Below are 19,802 nucleotides of genomic sequence, written 5' to 3'. Positions count from 1 at the left end.
AAGAAACAGTCAGGAAAGTGAAGAGGCAACCAAGAAAATGGGAAAAATATTTGCAAATCATGCAATTGATAAAGGATTAATAGCCTGAATCTACAAAGAAATCAAGAAACTCCACAACAACAAAACAAACAACTCACTTAAGAGATGGGCCAAGGACCTCAATAGACATTTTTCAAAAGAGGAAATCCAAATGGCCAACAGACACATGAAAAAATGTTCAGGATCACTAGCAATCAGGGAAATGCAAATCAAAACCACAATGAGGTTTCACGTCACCCTGGTTAGAATGGCTTACATACAGAAATCAAATAACAACAGATGCTGGCGAGGATGTGGAGAAAAAGGGACACTAACCCACTGTTGGTGGGAATGCAAACTGGTAAAGCCACTATGGAAGTCAGTTTAGAGATTGTTCAGAAACCTGAATATAGCCCTACCATACAACCCAGACATGGCACTCCTTGGAATTTACCCAAGGATAATTAAATTGGCAAATGAAAGAGCTGCCTGCACCACAATGTTCATTGCAGCTCAATTCACAATAGCTAAGACATGGAACCAACCCAAATGCCCATCAACAGTAGACTGGATAAAGAAATAATGGGATATGTACTCTGTAGAATACTATGCAGCAGTAAAAAAAAAATGAAATCTGGTCATTTGCAACAAAATGGAGGAATCTGGAAAACATTATGCTGAGTTAATTAAGCCAGTCCCAAAGGGACAAATATATGTTCTTCCTGATCAGTGACAACTAACTGAGCACCTAAAAGGAAACTTGTAGAAGTGAAATGGACACTATGAGAAACTAAGTTTTGATCAGCCCTTGTTTTTCTTGGTTCTTAAGATGCATTATTAGGGAGCCTGTGCCATGGCTCACTTGGTTAATCTTCCTCCTGAAGCACCGGCATCCCATATAGCTGCTGGATTCTGTCCCGGTTGCTCCTCTTCCAGTCCAGCTCTCTGCTGTGGCCCAGGAAGGCAGTGGAGGATGGCCCACGTGTTGGGCCTTGCACCTGCATGGGAGACCAGGAGGAAGTACCTGGCTCCTGGCTTTAGATTGGCACAGTGCGCCGGCTGTGGAGGCCATTTCGTGGGTGAACCAATGGAAAGGAAGACCTTTCTCTGTTTTTCTCTCACTGTCTATAACTCTACCTGTCAAATAAATAAATAAATAAATAAATTTTTAAAAAAGATACATATATGATCATTTATTTGATACCTTTCCTATTTCTTTTCTTTCTTTCCTTCTTCTTCTTCTTTTTTTTTTTTTTTTTTTTTGACAGGCAGAGTGGACAGTGAGAGAGAGAGACAGAGAGAAATTCTTCCTTTGCCGTTTGTTCACCCTCCAATGGCCGCCGTGGCTGGTGCGCTGTGGCCAGCACACCACGCTGATCCGGTGGCAGGAGCCAGGTACTTATCCTGGTCTCCCATGGGGTGCAAGGCCCAAGGACTTGGGCCATCCTCCACTGCACTCCCTGACCACAGCAGAGAGCTGGCCTGGAAGAGGGGCAACTGGGACAGAATCTGGTGCCCCGACCAGGACTAGAACCCGGTGTGCCAGCGCCGCAAGGCGGAGGATTAGCCTAGTGAGCCACGGTGCCGGCCACCTTTCCTATTTCTTGATGTAGAAACTAATTGCCATGTTTTCTTCTTAGAATTACTTTTTCTGTATCCAATACGTTTTTTTTTTTAATTTTTAAAAAGATCTGTTTAATTTATTTGAAATTGTTACAGAGAGAGCAAGAGAGGGAGAGACAGAAAGAGATCTTCCATCTGTTGGTTCACTCTCCAAATGGTCACATAGCCAGCCAAGAACCAAGCTTAAATCAAGAGTCAGGAGCTTCTTTCAGATCTCCCATGTGGGTGCAGTGGCTGAAAAACTCGGGCTATCATCCCCTGCTTTCCCAGGTGCATTATCAGGGAGCTGGACTGGAAGTGGAGTAGCCAGGTCTTGAGCCAGTGCCCATATGGGATGCCAGCATTGCAGACAGTGACATTACCTGCTAGACCACACTTCCAGGCCCTCCCAATAAGTTTTGGTATGTTTTGGTGTCATTTTAATTCTTTTCAAGGAATTTTTTTATAACCCTTTTAGTTTTTCTATGATCCACTTTTCTACTAAGAGCCTGTTTTCCATTTTCATGTGTTCGTATATTTTCTGGAATATTTATTTAGTTAATTTCCCACTTTCTTCTATTCTTGTCATAAAAGATACATGGTATGATAAAATAGTTTTAAAATTGTTTAGACTTGTTTTGTCCTAGAGTATAACCCATACGCTGATTAAAAGAATGTGTATTCTGCATCTCTGAGATAAAATGTTCTTTATGCATCAATTATATCCATTTAGCCAATAGTGTAGATGAGCTCTGCTGTTTCTTTATTTTTTTGTCTGGTTGATGTGTCCATTTTCATAAAAATGTGGTATTGAAGTCCCCCTTTATTATTGTATTGGAGGGAGAGAGGAGGGGAGAGAGGGGGTGAAAGGGGGGTGGAGAAAGTGGGGAAGAGGAGGGAGGGGGGAAAGAGAAACTCCCATCTGCTGGTTCACTCCACTGGTCTCTTTTTTTTTCCAGTATAAAAAGTGAATTTAATACGTTGTAGGGTACAAGGTTAACATACTTAAAACAAACATTTTTAAAAGATTTATTTATTTATTTGAAAGTCAGAGTTACAAAGAGAAAGAAGGAGAGGCAGAGAGAGAGAGAGAGAGAGAGAGAGATCTCCATCTGCTGGTTCACTCCCCAATTGGCTGCAATGCTGGACCTGTGCCGATCCAAGCCAGGAGCCAGGAGCTTCTTCTGGGTCTCTCGCATGGGTGCAGGGGCCCAAGGACTTGAGCCATCTTCTATTGCTTTCTCAGGCCATAGCAGAGAGATGGATTGTAAGTGGAGCAGCTGGGACTCGAAGCAGCACCCATATCGGATGTCAGCACTGCAGCTGGTGGCTTTACCCAGTACACCACAGTGCCAGCCCCACAAACATATTTCTACACTAAGCAATGAATACTTGGAAACTGAGTGCTGATTTACTCAGTTTCCCCAACAAGTGAAATAGTAGTACAAATCTAACAAAATATGCACAGGATTTATATGTTGATGATAAAAAAATGTTGATTAAAGAAGATTCATACAAGAATTCTATTAAAACTCAGAATTCTGTATATGTACACATATGAATTTTACTATATATAAATTCACATAACTTTTTCTTTTACTTTTTTGCCAGGAATCTTTTATTTAAAGTATGTAAGCTTCATGCATTTCATAAATACAAATTTAGGTACATAGTAATTCTTCCCACCCTGCTCTCCCTCCCACCCAGACTCTCACCCTTCTTCCTCCTGCTTCTCCTCTTCCCATTTTTATTTTGTACTAAGATCTATTTTCAATTAACTTTATACACATAAGCTTAACCTACAATAATACAAAGTTCAACAAAAAGTATGATAAAATTATTCCTCTTTAGATCCATTAATATTTGTTTCAAATAGCTGAGTGCCCTAGTATCAGGTGCATATACATTTACTATAGTCATTTCTTCCTGTTACATTGATCCTTTAATAATTATATAATGACATTGTCTCTTTTAACAGCTTTTATTGTAAAGTCTATTTTGTATAATATTAGGATGGCTACACTTGCTGTTTTTTGCTTTCCATTAGCATGGAATATCTTTTTTCCATCTGTTCTCTTTAAATCTGTGCATATAATTGTTAAAATGTGTTATTTTGTAGGCAACATATAGGCTTTGTTTTTTAATCCATTCAGCCAGTGTATATCTTTAATTGGAGATTTACTCCATTTGCATTCAAAATTATTGTTGGTAAGTAATAACTTATTCCTGTCATTTTCTGGAAATATTCATATTATTTGTTTTGTATCTCCTTTTATGTCCTACTAGGAGGTTTTCTGCTTTCACATTCCTTCATGGTACTGATTATATTTTTCTATTTCTGTTGTTAGTACACACTTAAATATCATTTATAAGGTTGGCTGAGTGGCAACAAATTCTTTAAATTTTTATTTTAATTGAAGGGTCTTATTTCACCTCCATTTATAAATGAGAGTCTTGCTGGGTACAGTATTCTAGGTTGAAAGTTATTTTCTATATCTCTCCATTTTCTTCTAGCCTGTAGGGTTTCAGATGAGAAATCTGATGTCAGTCTACTTGGAGATCCCCTAAAGGTAATTTGGTATCTTCCTCCTGCATATTTTAGGATCTTGTCTTTATGTTTTACTTTTGGAAGTTTGACTATATTATGTTGTGGTGAAGATCTTTTTTTGGTCATCCCTATTTGAGGTTCTAGGCACTTTCTATACTTAGATGTCCATATATTTCTTCAAATTGGGTAAATTTTCTGCTATTATTTCAATGAATAAGTTTTCTATACTGTTCTGTTTTCCTGTCCCTTCAGGAACTCCTAAGACATGCATATTTGGTCATTTGCTGGTATTGCATAGATCATGAACACTGTTTTGGTTTCTCTAAATGTTTCTTCTCCTCCTCCCTTCCTCCTCCTTCTTCTCCCTTCTACCTTCCTCTCCTTTTCTTCCTCCCCCTCCTTCATCTTCTTCTCCTCTTGCTTCCCCCTTCCACTCCCCTCTTCCTTCTTCTCCTCTTTTTCCTCCTCTTCCTCCTTCTTCTTCTCCTCCTCCTTCCTTTCTCTTCCTCATCCTCCTTCATTTTATCAAAAGGTTTGCCTACTGGTTTGGATTTTCTTCTGCTTTACTGAGTTTGTTTTTAAGACTTGCCATTGTATTTTTTATTTGATGTATTGTATTTGCATTTCTAATATTTGATGTTTTTTGTTAATATCTCTATCTTTCTATAGACTTCTCATCCATATCATGTACAGGTTCTGTTATTCATGCAGCTGGATCTCTGTATTTTGGAGAAAACCTAGGATTATTCTTTTTAATTCATCAATTCCATCTTCATAGTCCAATATTGTTGCATTGTTGATTCCTTTTGGATAGTCATTTGTCTTCCTTGTTCACATTTTTTATATTTTCACATTTATTTTTCTGCATCTGAGGAAATACTTGTTGATATTTCCTCTAAAGGCTTTGTTCTAAGAAATGTGCCTCTGTTTCTTGGTGGAATTCCTGAAGCTTACAGCAGATTTGCAGAGGTATGTATAGAGTGGGACCAGGGAGCTCTGACCAATGTTTTTGGGTGGGGCAAGTGTCCAGAGAGACATCTAAGTTGGGCATAGCAGATCTCCTTCTATAATCAGGATGGAAAGCAATGAGCTTGCTGTCTGGTATAATCAGAGCTCAGCCCTTCTCTGTGATGAGGTGAACTGAACTGTTTCACTGAATAGAGTGAACTCACAATGCCTGCACACCCCACCCACTCTGATGCTTTAACTTCATGTAGCACCTATGTGCTCCATAGTGTGTGCATCGTGGCCTCTGCCAGGGCCCTTTTCAGCACTCAGAAGTTGTGAGCTTCCAGAGTTGCACAGAGTGAGTGCCAAGAATCCCAGCCACACTTCCTGTTCTGTTTCGTGGGCTATGCAGAACGCGCACCATCATAGGACTCCCACAGTCACAGGGTGTAGGGCATCCACTCTATGCCCTGCAAATTGCCCTGGGATTAGTTGGAGTTCTCCTCAGCAAGCGGAGTCTGAGTTTTTGGTGGGGAAGAGGAGAGAAGCAATAAGATCTTCCTTCATGGAGTTGAATGGATGTTCCAGACACTACCAGCTCTCCAGGCTGGACTCAAAGTCAGTGAGGATTGCAGAGTTCCCCCTCAAACAAAACCCCCAGGGGTGCATGGACCACTGCAGGCCTCTTGCTCTGGGACAGGACGATGGCACTGGCTGTTGGGCAGTTTGATGGGGAAGCATGGCCTCCTTTCACATTACTAAGTGGGTGCTCTGCCCCCTTCATTTTCTAGGCTGGACTCAAAATTAGTGGCGACAGTGGAGTTCTTCAGACAAAATCATCAGTGGCATGTATGCTCCTTTAGCCTTTTCTTCCCTTGCTATGGGAAGATGGCATTTCCTCAATGGCGTTGAACTGAGGGGGTCACTGGTAGTGTACTGCCAGCTTCTGCATGTTTGTACACTCTTCTAGTTGCTCTATAGAGTCTCTGTTCCATTTTGTAAGTTTTCTACTGAAAATACCTCTCCAGCTGGCACCATGGAACATGGTTCTTCCTTTGTTTTTTCTGGTATCTTCCCATGGTAAAATCAGTGTGTCTTCTCTCTATTTAGCCATCTCAGATTACTCTGATGATTTGCATTTCTTTAATGGTCAGTTATATTGAATATATTTTCATAAGCCTGTTACCAATTTGTATGCCTTCTTTCAAGAAATGTATATTCATGTCATTTGTCTTTTATTCATTGGTTCTTTATCTTTTTGTTTTTGTATCTTGGCGTTCTTTATATGTTCTGGATATATATAAATGTTGATCAGATATATATTTTACTGATATTTTCTTCCATTCTATAGGTAATCTTAATTTTCTTGATAAACTTAAGCTTTCATTTTTAAGAAGACCAATTTATCTGTTTTTTATTCCTTATATTTTGTTATCAAATCTCTTAATCCACTGCTAAATCCAACGTCATGAGGGTTTATCCATATGTTTTCTTATAATAGTTTCACAGTTTTAACTCTTACATTTAGGTCTTTGGTTTGCTTTGGGTTAATTTTTCTATATGGTGTGAATTAGGTGTTCAGTTTGATTATTTTCTTTCAGTTTGATTATATGGTAATCCTGTTGTACAAGCGTAATTTGTTGAAGAGAGTATTATTTCTGTATTGAATGGTCATTTTACCACTGTCTAAATCAATTGGCCCAAGATGTATGGGTTTATTTCTCAGTTCTCATTTGTGGCCATTGGTCTGTAAGTTTATTCTTATTTCGGGACTATATTGTATAAATGATATCTTATCTACATTAGGGGTATCTCTATGAGCATCTCCTCAAAGAAGGGGAGCCTTTTCTTTTTTCTACTATCAATTGAGGCAGTTGCCCTGTCTTCCTGAACTCTAATGCATATCAGTTACCTGTAACAATAGAGGAAAGAAGATTTGTGAAAATATAAAAAAAAAATCAAATAGGGTTTGATGGTGTAGTAGAAAGAAAGTGAGCTTGATAGACCAACATGCTTAGACTGCAGTTACAATTTCAACTGCAACATCTTCTGGGGGCCGAATTGTGGTGCAGTAAGCTTGAACTGTTACTTGGGGTACCAGCATCCCATATTGGAGTACTGGTTCTAGTTACTGCTGTTTTGGTTCTGGTGCAATCCATGCTAATGTTTCTGGGAAATAATACATTATAGTTCAAGTGCTTGGGTCCCTGCCACACATAGGGTAGACCCAGATGGAATTCCTGATTCCTAGCTTTGTCCTGGCTATTGTCGCCTTTTGGGGAGTAAACCAGTGGATTGAAGATCTCTTTTTCTCTTTCTCTCTTCCTCCATACCTCCTTATTATTGTCTCTGTCATTCTACCTTTAAAATAAATACTTTAATCAAAAATGTCTAATTTTGAATATCTAATTTTAAACTTCTTGAGCCTCAGTGTGTACTTCTATTAAATGTGGAAAAATACTTATTTTTTTGATGAGTAAGTATAATATATGTAAATTTATCCTAGTTCAGTGCTAGACACAAAGTGATTCTAGAAAGTTCTATTAATAATATTTTTTCACAGAACCTTTGTAAATATGAGCCTCAATTTGATAAATGATCACCTGCAGAGCATCTTACCGATTCAAAAGATGCTTCCCTAGGAAAAGGCATCTTTTAGTAGGCATCTTAGCTACTAACAATTATATTTTGGCTTTGACTATTCGGAGTTATCTTCTTTTCTTTCAGATGCCAACAGATATTTGTGTGTATGCATGTGAGTGTAAATCTCTTGTGAGTACATAACCATTCTGTTTACTGAGGTTGTGATCCTTGGTATCAGGCACTGTCTTTTATTAATATTCTATGTAAATATTCCTGATGCCTATGAAAGATTATGCTACATATCAACAAAAAAACAAAAACCGAATAACAGAAACAGAGATGTAATACCATTGCTGGCAACTGAATGAATGTGAGTCTTGTGATTACCACCCCTAGACTATCCAGTTCTGAGTCTATTTTTTATGTAATTTGTTGTAAATAAAAAACTTAGAGCTAATTTTTTTTAATTTTAAGAACAGATTTGATTTCTGTTGCTCCTTTTGACTAGGAACAGTATAATTACGATGTGGTCTCTACAGAAGACCAGAGATTCATACACAGCTAGACATGGGTTCAAACCCATGTTCTACTATTCACTGACTGTATAATCTTCTGCAGTCACTTCACCTCTTGAAACTTTGGTGTTTCATCTATAAGAGAAAGAATAATTACCTCATAAGTGTATTTTAAGAATAAAATGCAGCCGGCGCCGTGGCTCAATAGGCTAATCCTCTGCCTTGCGGCGCCGGCACACCGGGTTCTAGTCCCGGTCGGGGCGCCGGATTCTGTCCCGGTTGCCCCTCTTCCAGGCCAGCTCTCTGCTATGGCCAGGGAGTGCAGTGGAGGATGGCCCAGGTGCTTGGGCCCTGCACCCCATGGGAGACCAGGAAAAGCACCTGGCTCCTGGCTCCTGCCATCGGATCAGCGCGGTGCGCCGGCTGCAGCGGCGGCCATTGGAGGGTGAACCAACGGCAAAAGGAAGACCTTTCTCTCTCTGTCTCTCTCTCTCACTGTCCACTCTGCCTGTCAAAAAAAAAAAAAAAAAAAAGAATAAAATGCAGGCCGGCGCCGCGGCTCACTAGGCTAATCCTCGACCTGCGGCACTGGCACACCGGGTTCTAGTCCTGGTTGGGGTGCCGGATTCTGTCCTGGTTGCTCCTCTTCCAGGCCAGCTCTCTGCTGTGGCCTGGGAGTGCAGTGGAGGATGGCCCAAGTGCTTGGGCCCTGCACACGCATGGGAGACCAGGAGAAGCACCTGGCTCCTGCCTTCGGATCAGCGCGGTGTGCTGGCCACAGCGCGCTGGCCGCAGCGGCCATTGGGGGGTGAACCAACAGAAAAAGGAAGACTTTTATTTTCTCTCTGTCTCTCTCTCTCACTGTCCACTCTGCCTGTCAAAAAAAAAAAAAAAAAAGAATAAAATGCAGTCACTGAAGTAACAGTGATTTCTTTGAACCATAAAGCACCATACATATGTGAAATCTAATTATCGTTAAGACTGTGTGCCATGTATGAAACTGGAAACTCAAATTTGAATGCCATTTTCAGAAATATATGCTATTTTAACAGCTACCCACCATAGGATTTGCTTCAATAGCAAAGCTTGTATAAAACTTCATTGACTATTTTTGTTTATTCCTTGCGATGTATCTTTGAACATGGTACCATTATAGTTTTAAATGACATATCCAATTAAAAATATGAATCATTCAAAATGAGCCAATCTCCTCAGTAGTCTGGGAGAGTGACTTTTTCCGTAGTCAGAGGCAGCCAAATAGTCTTTGGAGAATACAAGAATGATCTGTTGCTTTAGATTCTTCTGTGACCATGCAGACAATGCTAGTTGATGTTAATGTTTAGTTGGCCAACATCCTATTCTTTGTGCTTCCATTCTCATGCTTAGGTGAGACAGACTTATGCAATCTGAGCACAGGGAAGGTAATGGCTAGGCATCTTCAAAAAAACCCTGGATTATTATATGAGAATTTAGGTGGAATTGTTAACAACAACTTGGTGAGGCAGAAAAAGAATATCAGGGCTACATAACAAATATTTGGAACTATCTCAGACAAAAAAAAAAAAGAAGAAATTAGAAAAACTGAAAACAGTGTTAGAAATATACTGGATGCTACCAAATGTTCTAACACATGAGTCTTAGGAGTTCCTGAAAGTGTAGAAAGAGAGAATGGATAAGAAAGGCTATTCAGTGAAATAATAGCAGAAAACTTCATTAATTTGGAGAAAGAAAAGGACATCTAAGTTCAGGAAGCACATAGAACCAATAGACATGAACAGAAAAGATCTTCACCATGACAAAATATAATCAAGCTTTTAACAGCAAAATATGAAGAAAAGATTCTAAAGTGTGCGTAAGAAAAATGCCAGATTATCTTCTGAGCATCTCCAGTTAGACTGATAGATCATTTCTCATTTAAAACCATACAAGCAAGTAGAGAATAGAGAGACCTAGTACAAGTTCCAAAGGGAAAGAAAGAACTGTTAACCCAGAATATTGTACCATGCAAAGATCTCATTTATATTAATCACACTGATAGGTCTAAGAGTCAAAGGGATCACATAAACAAGAATAGTGTCTGCAAATACTAGCTGATAGAATAAAAAAGGGAGAGAACGATCCAACATGGGAAGTGAGATACACAGCAGACCCATAGAATGGCAGATGTCCTAAACAGCACTCTGGCCTCAGAATCAGCCCTTAAGGCATTCAGATCTGGTTGAGGAGCCCATGTGAGTATTTCAGGCATGGAAAGCCAAGACACTCTGGCAAAAACAACAACAACAACAACAACAACAACAAAAAAAAACAAAAAAAAAAACCTAAATGAAAGATCTCTGCGAGTGAGATCCCAGTAGAAAGAATGGGCCATCAAAGGAGGAGGTACCTTTCTCTGAAGGGAGGAGAGAACTTCCATTTTGACTATGACCTTGTCTAAACAAGATCGAAGTCAGCGAACTCAAGAGGCTTCCATAGCCTTGGCAACTCATGACTAGAACCACAGGCCACAGCAGAGAGCTGGACTGGAAGAGGCACCTCTCTTTCTTATTTTTTACTAAGATCTATTTTAAATTAACTTTATACACGTAATATTGATCCTACACAAGGTAAAAGGTTCACCAAATAGTATGAAAAAAAACTGGTGATTACTGAGGCCATAAACAAGAGTGGTGTCAATTTGTTAAGTCAACAACAGGAGTCACTGTGCACTTACTCCTCATGTAGGATCTTTGTCCTTAGTGTGCTGTACATTGAGATTTAATGCTATAACTAGTACTCAAACAGCATTTTTCACTTTATGTTTCTGTGTGGGAGCAAGCTGTTGAAATCTTTACTTAATGTATGCTAAACTGATCTTCTGTATATAAAGAGAGTCGAAAATGAATCTTGATGTGAATGGAAGGGGAGAGGGAGTGGGAAAGGGGAGGGTTGCAGGTGGAAGGGACATTATGGGGGGGAAGCCATTGTAACCCATAAGCTGTACTTTGGAAATTTATATTCATTAAATAAAAGTTAAAAAAAATAAAATAAAAAAGATCTATTTCATATTGGTTGAATTGTGGAATTTGGTGTTCTATGAGAAAATTGGTCCTTTTTTCATTTAAATTGTCAAATTTATAATGTATAGTTATTTTTGGTGTTTATCCATTGCCAATCTAGTATCTTCTAGATTAATAGTGACTTCCCATATTTTATTCTTTTTAACCAATTTATTTATTTGAAGGGCAGAGTAACAAACAGAGAGAGACAAAGAATGATCTTCTGTATGCTGGTTCACTTCACACATTCACTGGTTCGCTGGTTCTGTATGCTGGTTCACTGGGCTGCCAAGAGCCCAATCTCGGACAGACCAAAGCCTGGAGCCAGGAGCCCAGACTTAATCATGTTATCTCACATTAGTGTCAGTGGCCCAAGGAGTTGGACTACCTTTTGCTGCCTTCCCAAGTGCTTTCGCAGGAAGCTTGTTTGCAAGTTGAGTAACTAGGACAAACCTGGCATTGCAAGCTATGTCTTAAAACTGTTACTTGCTAATCTTTGTCACCTTTCTTCTTTTCATTGTCAACATTGAAAGAGATTTTTCAATTTTATTGATAGTTTCAATGAAATAGTATTTTGTTTCATTTATTTTCTCCATCAATTTTCTATTTACAATTTAATTGATCCCTACTTTCTGCTATTGGCTTCTTTCTGCTTGGTTTGGGTTTATTTTGCTCTTTTTCTACGTTTCTGAGGCAAGATTAGGTTACTGATTTGAGTATTTTTCTTGTTTCAATTGTTAGTACTTATTACTATAAGTTTCCCACTCCATTATAGTGTTTATTATATTGTACTCTAATTGACTGACTTTAGTGCTTTAAATGTATTTCACAACTTTGTTTTGCATTATATTCATTTCCACTAACTTCAATGCATTTTAAAAAAATTTCCTTGAGCTCTCCTCTTTGACTCATGAGTTATTTAGAAGTGTTTTTTGTATTACCAAATATTTAAAGATTTTTCTATATGACTATGCTTTCTTTCTCAATTGATTCCATTGTGCTCAGAGAATACTTATTTTAGTTTTTTAAATTTTATTTGTTATACAAGTTTCATGTATTTCTTATACACACATTTCAGAACATAGTGATACTTCCCACTCTACGCTCCCTCCCACCCACACCCTAAGACTTTTTCCTCCTTTCTCTTCCATTTCCATTCTTAATTTTTACAAAGATCTACTTTTAGTTTAGTTAATGATCGTAAGGTTAACTGTAACTAAGTAAGAGTTCAACAAATAGTATGAAGTAAAACAACACTATTTCTCACCAGAAGAGAAAAGGGCTGTAAGCAATAATTTAATCACAAAATGTCTATTAGGATTTATTTATTTATTTGAAAATCAGAGAGAGAGAGACAGGGAGAGAAAGAAAGAGGAGAGAGATCTTCTATCTGCTGGTTCACTCCCCAAATAGCCACAACAACCAGCACTGGGCCAGTTCAAAGCCAGGAGCTTGGAGCCAGTAGCCAGGAGCTTCATCTAGGTCTCCCACATGATTGCAGAGGCCCAAGCACTCGGGCCATATTCCACTACTTTCCTAGGCATATCAGCAGAGAGTTGGTTTGGAAGTGGAACAGCTGGAACTTCAACTGGCACCCATCTGGGATGCCAGCATTGCAGATGGAGATTTAATTCACTGCACCACAGTGCCATCCCTGAACACTATCTTTATGGCTTTAATTTTTAAGAATTTGTTGAAGATTTTTTATGGCCTAGGATGTGACCTATCATGGTATATGCTTTGTGGCTGCTTTACAAAGGACTATAGTAGGAAAATAAACAACCTGACTTAAAAATTGGCCAAAGACTCTAATACCTTACTTGAGAACGTAAATAGATGACAAGCAAGCATATGAAGATACTCCAGGGGCTAGCACTATGATATATAGCAGGTAAAGTCACACCCTGCAATGTTAGCATCCTCTGTGAGTGCCGGTTTGATTCCTGTGTGCTCTACTTCCAATCCAGCTCCCTACTAATGTGCCTGGTATAGTAGTGGAGGATAAACTAAGTGCTTGAGCCCCTCACCCACATGGGAGACCCAGAAAAAGATACTGGCTCTTGGCTTCAGCCTGGTGCAGCCCTGGTCATTTTGGCCATCTGGGGAATGAAACAGCGTATGGAAGATCTTCCTTTCTTTCTTTTTTTCTCTCTCTGTAATTCTGCCTTTCAAAAAAAGTTAAAAAATAAAATAAAATATTTAAAAAAAGATACTCCATATCTTAGTCACCATAGAAATGCAGATTAAGACAACAATAGGCTAATCCTCTGCCTTGCGGCGCCAGCACACCGGGTTCTAGTCCCAGTCAGGCTGCCGGATTCTGTCCCGCTTGCCCCTCTTCTAGGCCAGCTCTCTGCTGTGGCCCAGGAGTGCAGTGGAGGATGGCCCAAGTGCTTGGGCCCTGCACCCCATGGGAGACCAGGAGAAGCACCTGGCTCCTGCCTTCGGATAGGCGCAGTGCGCCGGCCACAGCGCACCGGCTGCGGCGGCCATTGGAGGGTGAAACAATGGAAGACCTTTCTCTCTCTCTCTCTCTCACTGTCCACTCTGCCTGTCATAAAAAAAAAAAAAAAAGACAATAGTGAGATACTGCTACATACTTCTTAGATTTCCAAAATCCATAACAACATCGAATTCTGAAGAAATGTATAGCAAGAGAGATTTTTTTCCTCATTTGTTTTTTTTTTAATTTTTTATTTAGTAAATATAAATTTTCAAAGTACAGTTAATGGATTACAATGGCTCCCCCCATCATAATTTCCCTTCCACTCACACCCCTCCCATCTCCCGCTCTCTCTCCCATTCCATTCACATCAAGATTCATTTTCATTTCTCTTTATATACAGAAGATCTATTTAGTATATATTAAGTAAAGATTTCATCAGTTTGCACCCACACAGAAACACAAAGTGAAAAATACTGTTTGAGTACTAGTTATAGCATTACTTCACATTGGACAACACACTAAGGACAGATCCCACATGAGAAGTAAGTACACAGTGACTTCTGTTGTTGACTTAACAATTTGACACTCTTGTTTATGGCGTCAGTAATCTCCCTAGCCTCTAGTCATGAGTTGCCAAGGCTATGGAAGCCTTTTGAGTTCGGCGACTTCGATCTTATTCCGACAGGGTCATAGTCAAAGTGGAAGTTCTCTCCTCCCTTCAGAGGAAGGTACCTTCTGCTTTGATGGCCCCATTCTTTCCATTGGAATCTCACGCGCAGAGATCTTCCAAGAGAGATTTTCATTCACTGCTGGTGAGAATGCAAATGGTATAGCCACTCTAAAAGTTTGTTTCACAGCCGGCGCCGTGGCTCACTAGGCTAATCCTCCGCCTGAGGCCCCAGCACACCAGGTTCTAGTCCCGGTAGGAGTGCTGGATTCTGTCCCGGTTGCCCCTCTTCCAGGCCAGCTCTCTGCCGTGGCCCGCGAGTGCAGTGGAGGATGGCCCAATGTCCTCGGGCCCTGCACCCGCATGGGAGACCAGGAGAAGCACCTGACTCCTGGCTCAGATCAGCGCGATGCGCTGGCTGCGGCGGCCATTGGAGGGTGAACCAACGGCAAAGGAAGACCTTTCTCTCTGTCTCTCTCTCTCACTGTCCACTCTGCCTGTCAAAAAAAGAATATTGTTTCACTATTTCTTACCTAATTAAGCACACTCTTACCATTCAACCCAGCGATCTTGCATACTGGTATTTAACCAAAGGACTTGAAGAGTTATAACCACACAAAAACCTGGCTGTGTATTGCAACTTTGTTCATAAATACCAAAACTTGAAAGCAACCAAGATGTTCTTCACTAGGTAAATTTATAAATAAATTTCAGTACTTAAAGACAATGGGATATTATTTAGTACACAAAAAGAATGAGTTTGCAAGCTATGAAAAGATGTGAGGAATAGTTAAATTCTCGTGACTATATAAAAGAAGCTAGTCTGAAAAGACCACTTATCATATGACATCAACTGACATTCTGGAAAACACAAAACTATAGAAACAGATCAGTATTTTTCAAAGGTTGGGAGAGAGAAGGATGAATGTATGTAGCACAGGGAATTTTCAGGTTGATAAAACTACATGATATCACATAGTAATCATGGGTATATGCCATTATGACTATGTCCATCCAGACTCACAGAATGTACAACATCAAGAGTGAACCATAATGAGCACTATGGACATTGGAGGATAATGATATTTCAGTGAAGGTTAATTAGTTGTAATAAATATACCAATGTGGTGGAGGATAGTGGGCATGGAGAAGTTTGTGTGTGTGTGTGTGTGTGTGTGTGTGAGAGAGAGAGAGAGAGAGAGAGAGAGAGAGAGAGAGAGAGAAAGGAGGGCTAACAGAGTAAATAGGAGCTTCCTGTTTTTTCCACTCATTTTTGATGTAAATGTAAAAACTGCTCTAAAAATAAAAGAATTATTTAAAAGGGATGAGTATTTTGTTGGTGAATGACATATAATTATTAATTAGATCGAGTGACAGGAATTACAATTTCTAAATGCTTTGCATATCAGAGCTAAGTATGGTTTTTAAACTTTCTGGCATTTTCCTACTTTACACTTATTTTAAAATGTAGCTATTCATGTGTATCAGCTGAAAGCTTGGAGTATTTACTGAGTTTCTTCACCTTTGTACATTCTGAAAGTCCAACATTTATCTTCCCATTTCTGTAAGACTTCCGAAAGGTTACCTTAATTTCTCAGCCTTTAACTTTTATTTGTGAATTGGCAAATAACTTGAGAAAATGTTGCTAAATATAGGTCCTATCTCTTTGCCCTTTTCTTCTCTATGGGTTCTTTGGTTGCTGAAGTGTCTTAGAAACTCTTTGCTGTGGGTGTGAAAAAATACAAAATTCTTCATCCAGTCTTTAGTTTTCCTTGGTGATTGAACTGATCCTTTATGAAATAATCTTCAATAGCTATAACCAGAACCCTTAACAGTTATTTACTGAACACTTATTATCTGTCAGGCATCACTTTCCAAATGGAGGTTATAGTTAAGTGGACTGACCAACTCAAGGATGGAATATCACTCGAACTCAGCCACTTTAAATGATGTCTTATTGGTAACTAGTTGCTTCAGTAGATGAAAAAAGCCAATCCGGAGCTGGTGCTGTGGTGCAGTGGGTTAACGCCCTTGCCTGAATCACCGGCATGCCATATGGGCACCGGTTTGAGACCCAGCTACTCCACTTCAAATCCAGCTCTCTGCTGTGGCCTGGGAAAGCAGTAGAAGATGGCCCAAGTCCTTGGGCCCCTGAACCCACATGGGAGACCCAGAAGAAGCTCCTGGCTCCTGGCTTCAGATAAGCGCAGCTCCAGCCATTGTGGCCAATTGGGGAGTGAACGATCAGAAGACATCTCTCTCTCTCTCTCTCTGCCTCTCCTCTCTCTGTGTAACTCTGACTTTCAAATAAATAAATAAATCTTAAAAAAAATTTTTTAAAAAGCCAATTCAATTAGAACCAAGTGGTGCCAACTTTAGAATATCTAAAGTGATCATTGTTAAAAATAAATTTTCTTTCTATAATACTTAGAGTTGATAAGAAGATGCTTGAAGATGTCTGGATTGAAGAGAGGGAGAGACAGTTTTTACATTTTTCAATTGGCAGAGAAATTAAATTCACATAGAGAAAGGCAGGACTGAGAAATGGAGAGTCATCATATTGATGAAATTCTTTAAATCTCTAGCACTGCTTCTGGATGTATCAGCCCAATGAATTATGCTGGTTTTGCATTATCTTATCTGATTTGGGTTTCTGTCACTGAAAACATCATCAATTTATATATTTTGACCAGAAAATTCAATGAATATTTTTTAAATTTGATTTACGTGGTCTATTTTTTTTGCATTGAAATGTGTTTTATCTTTTTTTCTTGAATATTTCTTTTCTCTTGGCTTGTATGATACTATTATTTATTCATTTTTTCCCTAAAGTTTATAATAGTTTAACTCAGAATTCTTATCAGATTTTTTTTTCTCTCCTTTATTTTATCACTGGCATACTACATAGTTATATCCTTAGTCCCTGGTTTTGTATTATCTAAATAAATGACTTTGTAGATCATTACTAAAATAATGTCAAACTCTCCAGAAATATAAGACTTATTCTTGACACTTTGAGTCTACCTTTTAAATATCTTTTATTTCCTTCCTCTCATCACATTTAACCTTGCTTTTATTTATTAATTCAGGCTTTCATAAATTTTCACTTTCACTAATAATGATAGCCTCTTATCTCTCACCTTCCAGCATCACTTTCTAAATGCACACCAGAATGGAAGAGCTTTATTAAAAACCTGACCATGTCATTACTTTACACTAGACATAAAAGTTAATAGGGCCCAGGATATATTCCTACATAACTTTGTCCTCACTGGTTCTTCTTTTCCACCCTTGTCTCTTGTCAAAAAAAAGTGTTGCTTAGCATCTCCTGAAAACATATGCTTTCTTGTACTTTAGCCCCATTGCACCTGCTATTTCCTTTAAAGTGTATTTTTCTGTACATCAGCCTGCAGAACTCATGAAGGTACTGAAACAACAGCTCAAATTTCTACTTCTTTGGAATGTTCCTTCAAAACTCTCAGTGGACTCAGGAAGTTTTCTGTACCAATTTTGTGGATTTAATATTACTTTATTATAGCATTTATCACATTACTACACATCATAATTGATATTAATTCAGCTTTTCTCCTCAATTCTGTATAATAAATTAAGGAGGAATTTTAATTAATTTTTGAATTTCTGGAATGTAGAACTGACAGTAGGCTCTTAGTAATTTAAAGGAATTCAATAATAAGTTAAATTTTTTTCTGAGTTAAATAAGCTTTGAATATAGTTGTTTTTACTTATAAATTTACTTCCAGTTTCTTATTATATTTGCTATTTTTAATCCTGAAATTACCTCCAGGAATCGTGAAGGAAGTATAAAACAATATGAATGTTAATTCTACCTAATATTATATAAAATTAATCACAATACCAATCACACAAAGAGATTTATCACATTCATATTTTAGAGATTGGTAAATTAAAGAATAAAGAGTCAAGAAGCTACCACAGTGATATGGTATTTAGTTAGTAAATTTTGGAGAGCAGACAAGAACTTGTCCTTTTAATTCTAAAACATATTCTCATTCCATTATAATAAATTTGTTTTGTTTAGGGCCAAAGGGAGGAACATTGCTTGACAATTTGGAAGGAGGAACATGATGATGAATCCAAGGTATGTCATATGACCGATTTTCACCACCACTACAAAACACCAAGAGAAATCACTATATGTTGACTCACATGCTGCAAATCTTTCAAGCAGCATTTTTATTTAACTTATTGCTTGATGATTTGAAAGGCAGAGTGACAGAAAGAGGAATGTGGCTCACTTCACAGATGCTTGCAACAGATAGGGATTGGGGGCAGGCCAGAGTCAGGAGCAAGAACTCCCATCTGGTTCTTTCACATGGGTGGCAGGAGCCCAGTGATGAATCAGTCATCATTTACTGCCTTCCCAGGCACAATAACTGGAAGCTGGATCAGAAACACAGAATAACTGGGACTTGATCCAGGCACTTTGAAATGGAAATTAACCTTCTGAGGCAGTGGAAGACCCACTGGGCCACAAGGCTTGCCCTCAAGAATCTCCTGACTGAGGTGACCATCATGAGCTTAACTGACAACCAGCTCCTCAAGCCTTTCATTATATTATTTCTCCAGCATTTATTATCTCCTAATTTATTTAATTTTTTTTTTTTATTTTTTGACAGGCAGAGTGGACAGTGAGAGAGAGAGACAGAGAGAAAGGTCTTCCTTTGCCGTTGGTTCACCCTCCAATGGCTGCCGTGGCCAGCGCACTGTGGCCAGCGCACCGTGCTGATCCGATGGCAGGAGCCAGGTGCTTCTCCTGGTCTCCCATGGGGTGCAGGGCCCAAGCACTTGGGCCATCCTCCACTGCACTCCTGGGCCACAGCAGAGAGCTGGCCTGGAAGAGGGGCAACTGGGACAGAATCCGGCGCCCCGACCAGGACTAGAACCCGGTGTGCCGGTGCCGCAAGGTGGAGGATTAGCCTAGTGAGCCGCGGTGCTGGCCTCCTAATTTATTTATTGCTTATATTATTATTTTCAATTTTTATTCACTTGAGTTTAAACACCACAAAAGAAAAGCCACTCATTTTGTGAAAGTACAGAAATTAAAAAGTACAGAATTAATATGACTTTCTGGTACATATTAAATGGCCACGTAGAGGCAATGAATTGAGAATAAATTAGCAAATAAATGTGCAAATTATATACAGAAACAAAATGGATGAAGGTTGACAGGATATGCCTGCAGTTTTTGTTAGAAAAACTGTGTTAATAATATAGCCTTTGAGAAGCTTGGATATTCAGAGCCATTTGACAATAATATTTGCCAAATACAAAGTAGACCTTACACACTTAGACTCTTTGTGAACACACAATATGTAAGTAGAACATTGACCTCATTCCTACTTTTTATAACAGAGCAAGGAAAGAAAAGAGCTAAAAGAAAACTTCCAATTGAATT

The 19,802-nt window shown here is 39.0% G+C and overlaps 1 long non-coding RNA gene across 1 annotated transcript in view; it reads left to right on the top strand.

Moving 5' to 3' along the window:
- The window catches only part of LOC127493440 (uncharacterized), a 222,817-nt gene extending 203,293 nt beyond the window's left edge, over positions 1-19,524 (top strand). The window contains exon 3 of the long non-coding RNA XR_007923604.2: positions 18,426-19,524. This is a non-coding gene — a long non-coding RNA (uncharacterized lncRNA). The remainder of the gene's footprint in view (positions 1-18,425) is intronic.
- The last annotated feature ends 278 nt before the right edge of the window (positions 19,525-19,802 follow it).

The sequence above is a fragment of the Oryctolagus cuniculus genome, chromosome 7 (assembly GCF_964237555.1).
Source record: "Oryctolagus cuniculus chromosome 7, mOryCun1.1, whole genome shotgun sequence".
Lineage (NCBI taxonomy): Eukaryota > Metazoa > Chordata > Mammalia > Lagomorpha > Leporidae > Oryctolagus > Oryctolagus cuniculus.
Note: the sequence above shows the minus strand (reverse complement) of the source record. Positions and strands in the feature narration are given on the sequence as shown.